Below are 18,594 nucleotides of genomic sequence, written 5' to 3' on the forward strand. Positions count from 1 at the left end.
GTGTGGGTGAGATTTTCTCGGCACCAGTATGGTGGACCTAATAGAGTGGCTGGTGAGCGTATGCCTGGTGCAGGTTGCGTCTCTTCTTGTTCCTGTGTGATCCTATCTGCATGCTGTGAGCTTGTCATTGACTCCTCAGAGGAAGCCGTTATCTTCACATCAACCTTACAGACAACAGCCTTCTGCGGTTCAACTCGAACAAGAACCACAATACACTTCAGTTCAACTGTTCATTGTGTAACGTGGTTCTATGAAATGGCGGTGGTGATCATTGACATTCATGAACTTTTACCTACCATCTTGAACATGAGGAGGAGGAGAAGAGAGTCAGAGAAAGGAGCTGAGTCCTCCAGCAGTGCAGAGTATTTCAGGAGAGGAGAGTTATAGAGGAAGGAGCAGAGTCCTCCAGCAGAGCAGAGTATTTCAGGAGAGGAGAGTTATAGAGGAAGGAGAGGAGTCCTCCAGCAGAGCAGAGTATTTCAGGAGAGGAGAGTTATAGAGGAAGGAGCGGAGTCCTCCGGCAGCGCAGAGTATTTCAGGAGAGGAGAGTTATAGAGGAAGGAGCGGAGTCCTCCAGCAGTGCAGAGTATTTCAGGAGAGGAGAGTTATAGAGGAAGGAGCGGAGTCCTCCAGCAGAGCAGAGTATTTCAGGAGAGGAGAGTTATAGAGGAAGGAGAGGAGTCCTCCAGCAGAGCAGAGTATTTCAGGAGAGGAGAGTTATAGAGGAAGGAGATGAGTCCTCCAGCAGTGCAGAGTGTTTCAGGAGAGGAGAGTTATAGAGGAAGGAGCGGAGTCCTCCGGCAGCGCAGAGTATTTCAGGAGAGGAGAGCTATAGAGGAAGGAGCGGAGTCCTCCGGCAGCGCAGAGTATTTCAGGAGAGGGGAGTTATAGAGGAAGGAGCGGAGTCCTCCAGCAGTGCAGAGTATTTCAGGAGAGGAGTTATAGAGGAAGGAGAGGAGTCCTCCGGCAGTGCAGAGTATTTCAGGAGAGGAGTTATAGAGGAAGGAGAGGAGTCCTCCGGCAGAGCAGAGTATTTCAGGAGAGGACAGTTATAGAGGAAGGAGCGGAGTCCTCCAGCAGAGCAGAGTATTTCAGGAGAGGAGAGTTATAGAGGAAGGAGCGGAGTCCTCCAGCAGAGCAGAGTATTTCAGGAGAGGAGAGATATAGAGGAAGGAGCGGAGTCGTCCAGCAGTGCAGAATATTTCAGGAGAGGAGTTATAGAGGAAGGAGCGGAGTCCTCCGGCAGAGCAGAGTATTTCAGGAGAGGAGAGTTATAGAGGAAGGGGCGGAGTCCTCCAGCAGTGCAGAGTATTTCAGGAGAGGAGTTATAGAGGAAGGAGCGGAGTCCTCCGGCAGCGCAGAGTATTTCAGGAGAGGAGAGTTATAGAGGAAGGAGCGGAGTCCTCCGGCAGTGCAGAGTATTTCAGGAGAGGAGTTATAGAGGAAGGAGTGGAGTCCTCCAGCAGTGCAGAGTATTTCAGGAGAGGAGAGTTATAGAGGAAGGAGTGGAGTCCTCCGGCAGCGCAGAGTATTTCAGGAGAGGAGAGTTATAGAGGAAGGAGTGGAGTCCTCCGGCAGCGCAGAGTATTTCAGGAGAGAAAAAAATGAATACACATGTGGTTCACTAGCTACATCCACTAACTCATAAACAGTGCCAAAATCTTCATAAAAATGAATAGTGCTGCGCTCCTGTGTTAATTACCCATACTAATATGTGATAATGAATAAATAAATATCCAACTCATACAATCTTGTGATTAATATACATGTGCAAATGGTGTTAGGGAGAAAAGAAGAGAAAAAAAAAATGTTTATAATAAACAATTATGATCTCCAGAAATGTCCGTATGTAATAAATAGTCTCAAGAGGACTATTTATTACATACGGACATTTCTGGAGATCATAATTGTTTATTATAAAAAAAAAAATTTTTCTCTTCTTTTCTCCCTAACACCATTTGCACATGTATATTAATCACAAGATTGTATGAGTTGGATATTTATTTATTCATTATCACATATTAGTATGGGTAATTAACACAGGAGCGCAGCACTATTCATTTTTATTACACCAAGGGAGTGTCGCCCAAGAAAAGTTGAAAAATGTCTTTTTTCAAAATTCGTTGCATGATTTGGTTTGCGCGATTGTAGCGCAATTTGTCAGAATCGCTCTGTATTTTTAGGTGCGATTGAGATGAGTGGCACCTGAACATGCAGATGTGCGATTTGACATTTTACCAGCACGCTTTGCAACCACGGGCAGAATCATGGCAATCCTTCCTGCGATTCAAATGCCTATATGTGATTGGAGCCTAAGATGCCAGGAATTGGCCAGGAGCCAGAGACGATGTAACAGCTGGGCTTGTATGCAGGAGCTTCATCAGCAGTGGTTGCCCAATGGCCAATGATGTAGGACCTTGGAGAATTAGCAGCATAGATGGCGCAATGACAGCTGACTGGACCCATCATCACTGGAGGACAGCCCAGAAGAGGAAGGTTTGTGCCATGATCTGCTGTGCATACTTACAGAAAACTGCAAAAGCTCGCCCCCACCAACAAAGTTTACTTCCTCTTTAACCCCTTCACGCCTAAGGGTAAAACAAATCTAAATGCCTAAGCACAATTTTGCAACATTGACACGTGTTAGTAAAACCGTCCATATCATCACAACTACTTTGTACATCCAGGTGGATTATACCGCGTTTTTTTTCACGACAAATTGGGCTTTCATTTGGTGGTAAATGGTAATGGACAACTCCTGATTTTTTTTTATTATCAAAGGAAAACTGGCCCAAAATAGTAAAAAAATTTTTTTTTTTAATTTAGCTGTGTGTTTCTTGTTACTACCACCACCTACCACCAAAGAACAACCCAAAATACATTTTCCAGCTCTTCACGATCGCAGCGACACCATAAATGTGTATGTTATTTGTACCCATAGTACAGCCCAGAAACAATAGTGCACATTTTGTTTTTTGTTTGTTGTTTACCTAAAACACACTGACACTGACACTGACACTAACTGACAATAATAACAATTAAAAAAGAAAAAAAAATCCTGACCTTTTGACCTTGACCCAAACACTAACCCTGGCACTGATCTAGATCAAACCTTGATCTATGTATTTTTTTCTTTATTTTTTATTAATTTTTTTTAATATTTCTTTATCTTTTTTTTTTTTAACAGACATTTTTCCACTCTATGCCAGGAGTTAGAGAGGTACAATGTATCTCTCTCCTCCATTCCTAGAGAGAAAAAAAAAAACAAGGGGACCGGGCTGTACAGTGATTGATCACTGTAAAAACCAATCAGATGCTATCAAAGCAATCATGTGACCCGGAATCGGGAGTCCCGGGTCCCGATCGTTAGAACGAGACCCGCGCTTCCAGCACAAAGACAGATATGCAAATATATGGCCCCACGGAAAAAAGCCCAAGCCGGATATTTGTGTGACATCGGCGTCAAGGAGTTAAACACTGTCAGGGCAGGGCTGTGGAACAGACAGGTAGGCCTAGTGGAAGGGTAACGCACTGGCTGACGACAACCACCACCAAGAGACCGAAGTCCCTCAGGGCGTGGAGTCTAAGTCCCAGGCTGCCCTTCACCAGGGCCCCTGAGGTGGGGATGGACTTGACACAGCCAGGAACCAGGTCGCGGCCCCCGAGAAACCCCGGCTGCGGTAATGGCCGCCGCCAATGGCGTGTAGCTGGTGAGAATGACAAGTCAGGCAAGCCGGGTCGACAACAACGGGACAAAACGGTACAGAACAGTAGACAGAGAATCACAGGTCACGGGACGGGTTCAGCAACGGAAGGTCAGATCGAAGGAAAACACAGAGAATGGTCTTAGTCACAAGCCGAGTCAGATACCAGAAGAGTCACGAGAGTATACACAGAGCTGTAGCAAGACAAAGACACAAGACACAAGTGCAAAGAGCACGTGCGGATCACAGGCTTATATGTACTCAGCCACACCCCTCTGGGGGATGGACCTCAGAGATCTGAAGGCATAAAAGATTCCCACCATGCACAGCAGAAATCCAAGATGGATGCCAGCACATGGAGTAACATAACCTCTGGGAAAAGGTAGGACCTTGACAAACACGCAGTACATACAAGGCGACCTTAGAATATTTCTGGGCTATGAACCTTCTGTGAAATGGAAGAGCACAGGAGAAAAAAAGCTCTAAAAGTTCTGAGAAAGTGGGGCTAACCATCCAAAGGAGTTTTTGCTGATTTCCAGCTTTTCTGCATAGTTACATGGGACCCGTTTGGACCAAGGTAAGTACATACAGCACTGAGCAAATGCTTTAGGCAAGTGCGAAAAATTGCTGTAAAGTAAGAACGCTTTCAAAAACATATATTTGAATTGTTTATTTTTGATCAATTTACAAAATGCAAAGTGAAAATGCAAAAGAAAAATCTAAATCAAATGAATATTCGGTCTGACTACCCTTTGGCTTCAAACCAGCATCGGTTCTTACACTTGCACACTTTGTACGCTTGCACAAGGTCACAGATTTTGTAGGATTAGGCTGGCCATACATTATACAATTATCTGCAGATTTTTGGTTTAGATTTACCAAAAACCATATAATAGGAGGACAAACCTAAACAACATTTTCAGTTGTATCCAATTAGGCAGGCCCTTGCACTACATAGTTGAAGGTAAATCTAAAGGAAATTGGGCAGAAAATCTGCAGATAATTGTATAATGTATGGCCAGCCTAAGAGTCAAGGGGGACGATTCACCAATTATACCCAGCAGGTGCTAATGATCATCAATTTCATATGTAGGTTGAAACACAGTCATTAAATGAAACAGAAACAGCTGTGTGGGAGGCTTAAAACTGGTTGAGACATATCTTTAATCCCCAAGCCAGGTAAAGATCATTCCCTATGCTCAAACTCACATCCTATTTTGCTTATAGAAGTAGACATTAAGATTTATGCCAAGATCATAGAGAACAGACAACAACCACTATTGCCTCGCCTGATCAATATCTCCATGTGCCCAGAAGGCCTTCAAGCGTGTTAATTGGAAGTTCCTTCGGCTTTCTCCGCATCAAATTGGTCTTGGCCCTCTCAAACTTTTCCACATTACATACTTTTATTCCTAGTCCTCTGCCAGGGCCCGAGTCAATAAATCCTCCAACACTTCTTTGATCAAAAATGGAACTGGAAAAGGATGCCGATTGTCTCCACTCCTGTATATTCTAACTACAGAACACCTAGCGGTAGCTTTGAAATAAAACCCTGATATCTCTGGCTTATCAGTAGGACCTCTTTGTCTGGAACATGTATACATTCCCAAAAGTGAGAGTTTATATGTTGGGTTTTGTGACGGGAGTGACTTTTGGGGGTGGGGAGACCCCTGTCTCAGCTCCCTAAATTACACTTATGTTTAACCCACCCTGTGCCTGTTAAGGGGTACTTGGTATAATTTACCTTGAAGTTGCTGTTGGTACTGAATCAGTGCATTATTGATGGTAAGGAGGTTAAAGGTTTATTCACATAAAGCAACAGGTCATCACTACCCAATGCGGCTCCTTTGGGGTGGTGCTACACTTTAGAGCCATGTCAGTGAATAGCAGGCGAAATGGAGCTTTGATATAGGAGGAGGGTTTCCCTCCTGTTCATATTGACATGATATCCTGATGAGGATCTTAAATGAAGAAACATTGACCCTGTGCCTGTTAAGGGGTACAGGGTGGGAATGTCCTAGTATTGTGTACTGGTGTGGGGATGGTCCATTGTTCACTGCCATGTGGTTTTTCCATTGTTCATTGTTCTCTGCCATGTGGCTGCATCCTATTGTTCTGTTTCTTGGTTTGGTGGGGGGTGTTTCCTGCAGCCCTTCCCCCTGATGGGAGCACCTGCTGATATATTTCCTGTTCCTGGTTGTATGTCCCCGCCCTGTGTATATATCTTGTGTTTGTGTTAAAATAAAGCAGTTGACTTTCTGTCTTAAGAAGAGACTGGTGCTGTCTTATTTCCTGCATGATCAGCGGTGGGGGTCCATGGATGGTGTTCGGACTGGGAAGCGAGAGTCTAATGGAAATACCCAAGTGCAGTCTGGGTCCGGTTCCGTTACAGGTTTCTTGTCACTCTACATGCCTTTGTTATTCAATTTAGCTATTAAGCCTCTGTCCCAGTTTAACTTAGGTATTAAGGAGGTCAGATCAGCCCTTTTTGCAGACAACCTCTTTTATTTTACCCTCCTACAGTTGCAAGAAAAAGTATGTGAACCCCTTGGGATTACGTGGAGTTTTGCATGAATTGGGCATAAAATGTGCTCTGAACGTCATCTAAGTCACAACAATAGAAAAACACAGTCTGCTGAACATAATACTACACAAACATTAGATGTTGCCATGGTTACTTGCACATAACATGTAAACATTCACAGTGCGGGGAGGAAAAAGTATGTGAACCTTTGGACTTAATAACTGGTTGACCCTACTTTGGCAGCAATAACCTCAACCAAACGTTTCCTGTAGTTGCAGATCAGACCTGCACAACGATCTGGAGTCATTTTGGACCAATCCTCTTCACAAAACTGTTTCAGTGTACCAATATTCTTGGGACGTCTGGTGTGAATCGCTCTCTTAAGGTCATGCCACAGCATTTCAATCGGGTTGAGGTCAGGACTCTGACTGGGCCACTCCAGAAGGCGTATTCTGTGCTGTTGCAGCCATTGTTTTGTTGAATTACTTGTATGCTTTGGGTCATTGTCCTGTTGCATCACCCATCCTCTGCGGAGCTTCAGTTGGCGGACAGATGGTTGTACGTTTTCCTGCAAAATGTCTTGATAAACTCTGGAATTCATTTTCCCATCAATGACAACAATCCGTCCAGGCCCTGAGGCAGCAAAGCAGCCCCAAACCATGATGCTCCCTCCGCCATGTTTCACAGTGGGGATGAGGTTTTGATGTTGGTGTGCTGGGCCTTTTTTTCTCCACACATAGTGTTGTGTGTTCTTCCCAAACAACTCAATCTTGGTTTCATCTGTCCACAGTATATTTTACCAGTAGTGCTGTGGAACATCCAGGTGCTCTTTTGCAAACTTCAAACGTGCTGCAATATTCTTTTTGGACAGCAATGGCTTCCTCCGTGGTGTCCTCCCATGTACTCCATTCTTGTTTAATGTTTTCCTTATTGTAGATGTGTCAACAAAAATGTTAGCATGTGCCAGAGATTTCTGTAGGTCTTTAGCTGACACTCTGGGATTCTTCTTTACCTCATGCAGCATTCTGCGCTGTGCTCTTGCAGTCATTTTTACAGGACGACCACACCTAGGGAGAGTAGCAACAGTGCTAAACTTTCTCCATTTGTAGACAGTCTGTCTTACCGTGGACACATGAACATCAAGGCTTTTGGAGATACTTTTGTAACCCTTTCCAGCTTCATGCAAGTCAACAATTCTTGATCGTAGGTCTTCTGAGAGCTCTTTTCTGCGAGGCATGGTTCACATCAGACAGTGCTTCTTGAAACCAGTAAACCCAAAACAGGTGTGTGTTTTTTAAGGGCAGGACAGCTGTCAGCAACACATCCAATATCATCACACTGATTGGAGTCAAGGTTGGCTCACTCCTGGCTCCAATTAGCTCTGGGAGAAGTCATTAAGCTAGGGCCTCACATACCTTTTCCTCCCTGCACTGTGAATGTTTACATGTTATGTGCAAATAAACCATGGCAATGTCTAATGTTTGTGTAGAATTATGTTCAGCAGACTGTGTTCTTCTATTGCTGTGACTTAGATGACGTTCAGAGCACATTTTATGCCCAATTCATGCAAAACTCCATGTAATCCCAAGGGGTTCACATACTTTTTCTTGCAACTGTAAATACTTACAGATGCATTGATGATGCAAGACATGTTTCTTCATTTAAGATCCTCATCAGGATATCATGTCAATATGAACAGGAGGGAAACCCTCCTCCTATATCAAAGCTCCATTTCACCTGCTATTCACTGACATGGCTCTAAAGTGTAGCACCACCCCAAAGGAGCCGCATTGGGTAGTGATGACCTGTTGCTTTATGTGAATAAACCTTTAACCTCCTTACTAGAGATGAGCGAAGAAATGAAAAATTCGATTCGACTGATTCGGCGAATTCGTGGACAATATTCGATTCGAGTCGAATAAATTCGCTGTGAATTTAACTTAAAAAAGGGTGTTTCTAGGCTTCAGAGAGACTTAATATTAGTGCAGAACACTGTACCTTTAATTTAAATGCCCTTGGAGTCTGCTGGGGAAGAGAAATAATACTGTCAGTCAGTATGACATGCAGATGAGTGCCGTCGATCTTAGAATCACCGCACACTTCACTCATTTGGGCAGTCACGGGGCCAAAACCAGAGTGTGGAGCCACAGTGTGGCGGTGGAGGCAGCAGCAATGGGAGGCCATACAGCACCCTATGACAAAAATGGAAACCACCAGCAGTGTGAGGAGACCTGAAAGTGGCACATGGCAGAGTGTGGCGATAGAGACAGCAGCAATGGGAGGCCGTACAGGGACCCATGACACACTCTGGACCTGGCAGCAGCATGAGGAGGCGGTACAGGGGCCCATGACAGATTACGGGCCTGGCAGCAGCATGAGGAGTCGGTACAGGGGCCCATGGCAGATTACGGGCCTGGCAGCAGCAATGGGAGGCCGTACAGGGACCCATGACACACTCTGGACCTGGCAGCAGCATGGGGAGGCGGTACAGGGGCCCATGACAGATTACGGGCCTGGCAGCAGCATGAGGAGTCGGTACGGGGGCCCATGACACACTCTGGACCTGGCAGCAGCATGAGGAGGCGGTACAGGGGCGCATGACAGATTACGAGCCTGGCAGCAGCAACTTGGACAGGAGGACGTTCAGCTTCTGCACCGTCGGGTGCATGCTCGCAAACTGTTGTCTCTTGGAAACGGATTCCAAGAAAGACTGCTGACGGAATCCGTGAAGAGGAGTAGCAGGAGAAGGAGCATCTGAACGAGCGGAATATGCCAACAAGCGACAACAGTGGCCCATGACAGATTACGGGCCTGGCAGCAGCATGAGGAGTCGGTACGGGGGCCCATGGCAGATTACGGGCCTGGCAGCAGCTATGGGAGGCCCGTAATCTGCCAGCACCCTATGACAAAAAATGGAACCCACCAGCAGTGTGAGGAGACCTGAAAGTGGCACATGGCAGAGTGTGGCGATGGAGACAGCAGCAATGGGAGGCCGTACAGGGACCCATGAGAGACTCTGGACCTGGCAGCAGCATGAGGAGGCGGTATAGGGGCCCATGGCAGATTAGGGGCCTGGCAGCAGCTATGGGAGGCCCGTAATCTGCCAGCACCCTATGACAAAAAATGGAACACACCAGCAGTGTGAGGAGACCTGAAAGTGGCACATGGCAGAGTGTGGCGATGGAGGCAGCAGCAATGGGAGGCCGTACAGGGACCCATGAGAGACTCTGGACTTGGCAGCAGCATGAGGAGGCGGTATAGGGGCCCATGGCAGATTAGGGGCCTGGCAGCAGCTATGGGAGGCCCGTAATCTGCCAGCACCCTATGACAAAAAATGGAACACACCAGCAGTGTGAGGAGACCTGAAAGTGGCACATGTTTGGGGCATGATTCATGGCGGATTTAGTCAGTTGTGTCAGGAACTGGTGGTTTGAAATCCAGACTAATCCACGCCTGATTCATTTTCACAAACGTCAGTCTCTCCACACTTTGGGTGGACAGTCGTGTCCTCCGCGGAGTTGCAATACCTCCTGCCGCACTAAACACGCGCTCCGATGCCACGCTACTGGCCGGGCATGACAGCCTTTCAAGGGCAAATTCAGCTAGTTGGGGCCAAAGGTCAAGTTTCGTTGCCCAGTAGTCAAGGGGATTGTCTACCTCGGTTGGCAGGGTGCTGTCCAAGTAGGCCTAAGCCTGTTGTTTGAGGTCCTGCTCCAGGTCCACCTGATGCTGCTGCTGCTGCTGCGGCTGGTTAGTAGTTTCCTCACTGCGCTGGTGAAGAAAGCTACTCATCATCGACTGCAGACTGAGGCAGCCGCTGCTGGTGGAGCTGCCACTGCTCCTACCACCCCACCCCTCCCCTGCTGCCATGGCAGCGGAACACGAGCGCACAGGGCCCACAGTGTCTGAGGATGGACGTTGGCGCAGACAGGCAGAGACCAGCTGACTACATAGGTGTTTTTTATAGTACGTTATTTTGGCCTCCCTCTCAGCAGGTGTGAAAAAGGCCACCATTTTTGAACGGTAGCGAGGGTCCAACAAGGTGGACAGCCAAAAGTCATCCCTCTGTCTGATGGTTATTATTCGGCTGTCGCTACGCAAGCAACCGAGCATGCTATGGGCCATTTGTGCCAAGGAATGCGAGGGACTCCCTGCCTCCATCTCCACAGCATACTGCCACGGTGCGTCTAGGTCCTCTGTCTCCTCTTCCTCCTCCTCTACCAGATGCTCCTGCTCCTCCACTCCTGTCCGCTGAGTGGAAAAACCACCCATTTCACTCAATAATTCCTGAGCACCAATGTCCTCCTCTACCTCCTCCTCTTCTTCCAGTCCTGCCCCCACAGGGGCCATGTGGCGTTGAGATCTGTGCGCCACGTCTACCGCACCCTGACCAGCCATTGTTAACAGCATTTGTTCCAGGACGTGCAACAGAGGAATGACGTCGTTCATCCCATAGTCCTGCCGACTCACGAATAGCGTGGCCTCCTCAAAGGGCCTGAGCAAGCGCAGGTGTCACGCATGAGCTGCCAATGGCTGACATCTAAGTTACACAGGGAGTACCTTTATCTGCTTTTAACATCAGGAAATCTGTGATGGCCTTTTGCTGTTCGTAAAGGCGGTCTAACATATGTAGGGTTGAATTCCACCTTGTTGCAACGTCACAGCATGAGGAGTCGGTATAGGGGCCCATGGCAGATTAGGGGCCTGGCAGCAGTTATGGGAGGCCCATAATCTGCCAGCACCCTATGACAAAAAATGGAACACACCAGCAGTGTGAGGAGACCTGAAAGTGGCACATGGCAGAGTGTGGCGATGGAGACAGCAGCAATGGGAGGCCGTACAGGGACCCATGAGAGACTCTGGACCTGGCAGCAGCATGAGGAGGCGGTATATAGGGGCCTACGGCAGATTAGGGGCCTGGCAGCAGCTATAGGAGGCCCGTAATCTGCCAGCACCCTATGTCAAAAAATTCAACACACCAGCAGTGTGTGAGGAGACCTGAAAGTGGCACATGGCAGAGTGTGGCGATGGAGACAGCAGCAATGGGAGGCCGTACAGGGACCCATGACAGACTCTGGACTTGGCAGCAGCATGAGGAGGCGGTATATAGGGGCTTATGGCAGATTAGGGGCCTGGCAGCAGCTATAGGAGGCCCGTAATCTGCCAGCACCCTATGTCAAAAAATTCAACACACCAGCAGTGTGAGGAGACCTGAAAGTGGCACATGGCAGAGTGTGGCGATGGAGACAGCAGCAATGGGAGGCCGTACAGGGACCCATGACAGACTCTGAACTTGGCAGCAGCATGAGGAGGCGTTATATAGGGGCCCATGGCAGATTAGGGGCCTGGCAGCAGCTATGTGAGGCCCGTAATCTGCCTGCACCCTATGTCAAAAAATTTAACACACCAGCAGTGTGAAGAGACCTGAAAGTGGCACATGGCAGCAGAGTGTGGCGATGGAGACAGCAGCAATGGGAGGCCGTACAGGGACCATGACAGACTCTGGACTTGGCAGCAGCATGAGGAGGCGGTATATAGGGGCCCATGGCAGATTAGGGGCCTGGCAGCAGCTATGTGAGGCCCGTTATCTTGCAGCACCCTATGTCAAAAAATTTAACACACCAGCAGTGTGAAGAGACCTGAAAGTGGCACATGGCAGCAGAGTGTGGCGATGGAGACAGCAGCAATGGGAGGCCGTACAGGGACCCATGAGAGACTCTGGACCTGGCAGCAGCAGGAGGAGGCGGTATATAGGGGCCCATGGCAGATTAGGGGCCTGGCAGCAGCTATGTGAGGCCCGTAATCTGCCTGCACCCTATGTCAAAAAATTTAACACACCAGCAGTGTGAAGAGACCTGAAAGTGGCACATGGCAGCAGAGTGTGGCGATGGAGACAGCAGCAATGGGAGGCCGTACAGGGACCCATGACAGACTCTGAACTTGGCAGCAGCATGAGGAGGCGGTATATAGGGGCCCATGGCAGATTAGGGGCCTGGCAGCAGCTATAGGAGGCCCGTAATCTGCCAGCACCCTATGTCAAAAAATTTAACACACCAGCAGTGTGAAGAGACCTGAAAGTGGCACATGGCAGCAGAGTGTGGCGATGGAGACAGCAGCAATGGGAGGCCGTACAGGGACCATGACAGACTCTGGACTTGGCAGCAGCATGAGGAGGCGGTATATAGGGGCCCATGGCAGATTAGGGGCCTGGCAGCAGCTATGTGAGGCCCGTTATCTTGCAGCACCCTATGTCAAAAAATTTTACACACCAGCAGTGTGAAGAGACCTGAAAGTGGCACATGGCAGCAGAGTGTGGCGATGGAGACAGCAGCAATGGGAGGCCGTACAGGGACCCATGAGAGACTCTGGACCTGGCAGCAGCAGGAGGAGGTGGTATATAGGGGCCCATGGCAGATTAGGGGCCTGGCAGCAGCTATGTGAGGCCCGTAATCTGCCTGCACCCTATGTCAAAAAATTTAACACACCAGCAGTGTGAAGAGACCTGAAAGTGGCACATGGCAGCAGAGTGTGGCGATGGAGACAGCAGCAATGGGAGGCCGTACAGGGACCATGACAGACTCTGGACTTGGCAGCAGCATGAGGAGGCGGTATATAGGGGCCCATGGCAGATTAGGGGCCTGGCAGCAGCTATGTGAGGCCCGTAATCTGCCAGCACCCTATGTCAAAAAATTTAACACACCAGCAGTGTGAAGAGACCTGAAAGTGGCACATGGCAGCAGAGTGTGGCGATGGAGACAGCAGCAATGGGAGGCCGTACAGGGACCCATGAGAGACTCTGGACCTGGCAGCAGCAGGAGGAGGCGGTATATAGGGGCCCATGGCAGATTAGGGGCCTGGCAGCAGCTATGTGAGGCCCGTAATCTGCCTGCACCCTATGTCAAAAAATTTAACACACCAGCAGTGTGAAGAGACCTGAAAGTGGCACATGGCAGCAGAGTGTGGCGATGGAGACAGCAGCAATGGGAGGCCGTACAGGGACCCATGAGAGACTCTGGACCTGGCAGCAGCAGGAGGAGGCGGTATATAGGGGCCCATGGCAGATTAGGGGCCTGGCAGCAGCTATGTGAGGCCCGTAATCTGCCTGCACCCTATGTCAAAAAATTTAACACACCAGCAGTGTGAAGAGACCTGAAAGTGGCACATGGCAGCAGAGTGTGGCGATGGAGACAGCAGCAATGGGAGGCCGTACAGGGACCATGACAGACTCTGGACTTGGCAGCAGCATGAGGAGGCGGTATATAGGGGCCCATGGCAGATTAGGGGCCTGGCAGCAGCTATGTGAGGCCCGTTATCTTGCAGCACCCTATGTCAAAAAATTTAACACACCAGCAGTGTGAAGAGACCTGAAAGTGGCACATGGCAGCAGAGTGTGGCGATGGAGACAGCAGCAATGGGAGGCCGTACAGGGACCCATGAGAGACTCTGGACCTGGCAGCAGCAGGAGGAGGCGGTATATAGGGGCCCATGGCAGATTAGGGGCCTGGCAGCAGCTATGTGAGGCCCGTAATCTGCCTGCACCCTATGTCAAAAAATTTAACACACCAGCAGTGTGAAGAGACCTGAAAGTGGCACATGGCAGCAGAGTGTGGCGATGGAGACAGCAGCAATGGGAGGCCGTACAGGGACCCATGACAGACTCTGAACTTGGCAGCAGCATGAGGAGGCGGTATATAGGGGCCCATGGCAGATTAGGGGCCTGGCAGCAGCTATAGGAGGCCCGTAATCTGCCAGCACCCTATGTCAAAAAATTTAACACACCAGCAGTGTGAAGAGACCTGAAAGTGGCACATGGCAGCAGAGTGTGGCGATGGAGACAGCAGCAATGGGAGGCCGTACAGGGACCATGACAGACTCTGGACTTGGCAGCAGCATGAGGAGGCGGTATATAGGGGCCCATGGCAGATTAGGGGCCTGGCAGCAGCTATGTGAGGCCCGTTATCTTGCAGCACCCTATGTCAAAAAATTTTACACACCAGCAGTGTGAAGAGACCTGAAAGTGGCACATGGCAGCAGAGTGTGGCGATGGAGACAGCAGCAATGGGAGGCCGTACAGGGACCCATGAGAGACTCTGGACCTGGCAGCAGCAGGAGGAGGTGGTATATAGGGGCCCATGGCAGATTAGGGGCCTGGCAGCAGCTATGTGAGGCCCGTAATCTGCCTGCACCCTATGTCAAAAAATTTAACACACCAGCAGTGTGAAGAGACCTGAAAGTGGCACATGGCAGCAGAGTGTGGCGATGGAGACAGCAGCAATGGGAGGCCGTACAGGGACCATGACAGACTCTGGACTTGGCAGCAGCATGAGGAGGCGGTATATAGGGGCCCATGGCAGATTAGGGGCCTGGCAGCAGCTATGTGAGGCCCGTTATCTTGCAGCACCCTATGTCAAAAAATTTAACACACCAGCAGTGTGAAGAGACCTGAAAGTGGCACATGGCAGCAGAGTGTGGCGATGGAGACAGCAGCAATGGGAGGCCGTACAGGGACCCATGAGAGACTCTGGACCTGGCAGCAGCAGGAGGAGGCGGTATATAGGGGCCCATGGCAGATTAGGGGCCTGGCAGCAGCTATGTGAGGCCCGTAATCTGCCTGCACCCTATGTCAAAAAATTTAACACACCAGCAGTGTGAAGAGACCTGAAAGTGGCACATGGCAGCAGAGTGTGGCGATGGAGACAGCAGCAATGGGAGGCCGTACAGGGACCATGACAGACTCTGGACTTGGCAGCAGCATGAGGAGGCGGTATATAGGGGCCCATGGCAGATTAGGGGCCTGGCAGCAGCTATGTGAGGCCCGTTATCTTGCAGCACCCTATGTCAAAAAATTTAACACACCAGCAGTGTGAAGAGACCTGAAAGTGGCACATGGCAGCAGAGTGTGGCGATGGAGACAGCAGCAATGGGAGGCCGTACAGGGACCCATGAGAGACTCTGGACCTGGCAGCAGCAGGAGGAGGCGGTATATAGGGGCCCATGGCAGATTAGGGGCCTGGCAGCAGCTATGTGAGGCCCGTAATCTGCCTGCACCCTATGTCAAAAAATTTAACACACCAGCAGTGTGAAGAGACCTGAAAGTGGCACATGGCAGCAGAGTGTGGCGATGGAGACAGCAGCAATGGGAGGCCGTACAGGGACCCATGACAGACTCTGAACTTGGCAGCAGCATGAGGAGGCGGTATATAGGGGCCCATGGCAGATTAGGGGCCTGGCAGCAGCTATAGGAGGCCCGTAATCTGCCAGCACCCTATGTCAAAAAATTTAACACACCAGCAGTGTGAAGAGACCTGAAAGTGGCACATGGCAGCAGAGTGTGGCGATGGAGACAGCAGCAATGGGAGGCCGTACAGGGACCATGACAGACTCTGGACTTGGCAGCAGCATGAGGAGGCGGTATATAGGGGCCCATGGCAGATTAGGGGCCTGGCAGCAGCTATGTGAGGCCCGTTATCTTGCAGCACCCTATGTCAAAAAATTTTACACACCAGCAGTGTGAAGAGACCTGAAAGTGGCACATGGCAGCAGAGTGTGGCGATGGAGACAGCAGCAATGGGAGGCCGTACAGGGACCCATGAGAGACTCTGGACCTGGCAGCAGCAGGAGGAGGTGGTATATAGGGGCCCATGGCAGATTAGGGGCCTGGCAGCAGCTATGTGAGGCCCGTAATCTGCCTGCACCCTATGTCAAAAAATTTAACACACCAGCAGTGTGAAGAGACCTGAAAGTGGCACATGGCAGCAGAGTGTGGCGATGGAGACAGCAGCAATGGGAGGCCGTACAGGGACCATGACAGACTCTGGACTTGGCAGCAGCATGAGGAGGCGGTATATAGGGGCCCATGGCAGATTAGGGGCCTGGCAGCAGCTATGTGAGGCCCGTTATCTTGCAGCACCCTATGTCAAAAAATTTAACACACCAGCAGTGTGAAGAGACCTGAAAGTGGCACATGGCAGCAGAGTGTGGCGATGGAGACAGCAGCAATGGGAGGCCGTACAGGGACCCATGAGAGACTCTGGACCTGGCAGCAGCAGGAGGAGGCGGTATATAGGGGCCCATGGCAGATTAGGGGCCTGGCAGCAGCTATGTGAGGCCCGTAATCTGCCTGCACCCTATGTCAAAAAATTTAACACACCAGCAGTGTGAAGAGACCTGAAAGTGGCACATGGCAGCAGAGTGTGGCGATGGAGACAGCAGCAATGGGAGGCCGTACAGGGACCCATGACAGACTCTGAACTTGGCAGCAGCATGAGGAGGCGGTATATAGGGGCCCATGGCAGATTAGGGGCCTGGCAGCAGCTATGTGAGGCCCGTAATCTGCCTGCACCCTATGTCAAAAAATTTAACACACCAGCAGTGTGAAGAGACCTGAAAGTGGCACATGGCAGCAGAGTGTGGCGATGGAGACAGCAGCAATGGGAGGCCGTACAGGGACCATGACAGACTCTGGACTTGGCAGCAGCATGAGGAGGCGGTATATAGGGGCCCATGGCAGATTAGGGGCCTGGCAGCAGCTATGTGAGGCCCGTAATCTGCCAGCACCCTATGTCAAAAAATTTAACACACCAGCAGTGTGAAGAGACCTGAAAGTGGCACATGGCAGCAGAGTGTGGCGATGGAGACAGCAGCAATGGGAGGCCGTACAGGGACCCATGAGAGACTCTGGACCTGGCAGCAGCAGGAGGAGGCGGTATATAGGGGCCCATGGCAGATTAGGGGCCTGGCAGCAGCTATGTGAGGCCCGTAATCTGCCTGCACCCTATGTCAAAAAATTTAACACACCAGCAGTGTGAAGAGACCTGAAAGTGGCACATGGCAGCAGAGTGTGGCGATGGAGACAGCAGCAATGGGAGGCCGTACAGGGACCCATGAGAGACTCTGGACCTGGCAGCAGCAGGAGGAGGCGGTATATAGGGGCCCATGGCAGATTAGGGGCCTGGCAGCAGCTATGTGAGGCCCGTAATCTGCCTGCACCCTATGTCAAAAAATTTAACACACCAGCAGTGTGAAGAGACCTGAAAGTGGCACATGGCAGCAGAGTGTGGCGATGGAGACAGCAGCAATGGGAGGCCGTACAGGGACCATGACAGACTCTGGACTTGGCAGCAGCATGAGGAGGCGGTATATAGGGGCCCATGGCAGATTAGGGGCCTGGCAGCAGCTATGTGAGGCCCGTTATCTTGCAGCACCCTATGTCAAAAAATTTAACACACCAGCAGTGTGAAGAGACCTGAAAGTGGCACATGGCAGCAGAGTGTGGCGATGGAGACAGCAGCAATGGGAGGCCGTACAGGGACCCATGAGAGACTCTGGACCTGGCAGCAGCAGGAGGAGGCGGTATATAGGGGCCCATGGCAGATTAGGGGCCTGGCAGCAGCTATGTGAGGCCCGTAATCTGCCTGCACCCTATGTCAAAAAATTTAACACACCAGCAGTGTGAAGAGACCTGAAAGTGGCACATGGCAGCAGAGTGTGGCGATGGAGACAGCAGCAATGGGAGGCCGTACAGGGACCCATGACAGACTCTGAACTTGGCAGCAGCATGAGGAGGCGGTATATAGGGGCCCATGGCAGATTAGGGGCCTGGCAGCAGCTATAGGAGGCCCGTAATCTGCCAGCACCCTATGTCAAAAAATTTAACACACCAGCAGTGTGAAGAGACCTGAAAGTGGCACATGGCAGCAGAGTGTGGCGATGGAGACAGCAGCAATGGGAGGCCGTACAGGGACCATGACAGACTCTGGACTTGGCAGCAGCATGAGGAGGCGGTATATAGGGGCCCATGGCAGATTAGGGGCCTGGCAGCAGCTATGTGAGGCCCGTTATCTTGCAGCACCCTATGTCAAAAAATTTTACACACCAGCAGTGTGAAGAGACCTGAAAGTGGCACATGGCAGCAGAGTGTGGCGATGGAGACAGCAGCAATGGGAGGCCGTACAGGGACCCATGAGAGACTCTGGACCTGGCAGCAGCAGGAGGAGGTGGTATATAGGGGCCCATGGCAGATTAGGGGCCTGGCAGCAGCTATGTGAGGCCCGTAATCTGCCTGCACCCTATGTCAAAAAATTTAACACACCAGCAGTGTGAAGAGACCTGAAAGTGGCACATGGCAGCAGAGTGTGGCGATGGAGACAGCAGCAATGGGAGGCCGTACAGGGACCCATGAGAGACTCTGGACCTGGCAGCAGCAGGAGGAGGTGGTATATAGGGGCCCATGGCAGATTAGGGGCCTGGCAGCAGCTATGTGAGGCCCGTAATCTGCCTGCACCCTATGTCAAAAAATTTAACACACCAGCAGTGTGAAGAGACCTGAAAGTGGCACATGGCAGCAGAGTGTGGCGATGGAGACAG

At 50.5% G+C, this 18,594-nt stretch overlaps 1 protein-coding gene across 1 annotated transcript in view; it reads right to left on the reverse strand.

The window, feature by feature from the left end:
* LOC149457036 (uncharacterized) overlaps positions 1 to 18,594 on the reverse strand; it is an 84,335-nt gene that overhangs the window by 34,847 nt on the left and 30,894 nt on the right. The gene's annotated exons all lie outside the window — the stretch shown is intronic.

Source organism: Staurois parvus, unplaced genomic scaffold (assembly GCF_062004578.1).
Source record: "Staurois parvus isolate SC_StPar_1 unplaced genomic scaffold, SC_StPar_1.0 ptg000338l, whole genome shotgun sequence".
Lineage (NCBI taxonomy): Eukaryota > Metazoa > Chordata > Amphibia > Anura > Ranidae > Staurois > Staurois parvus.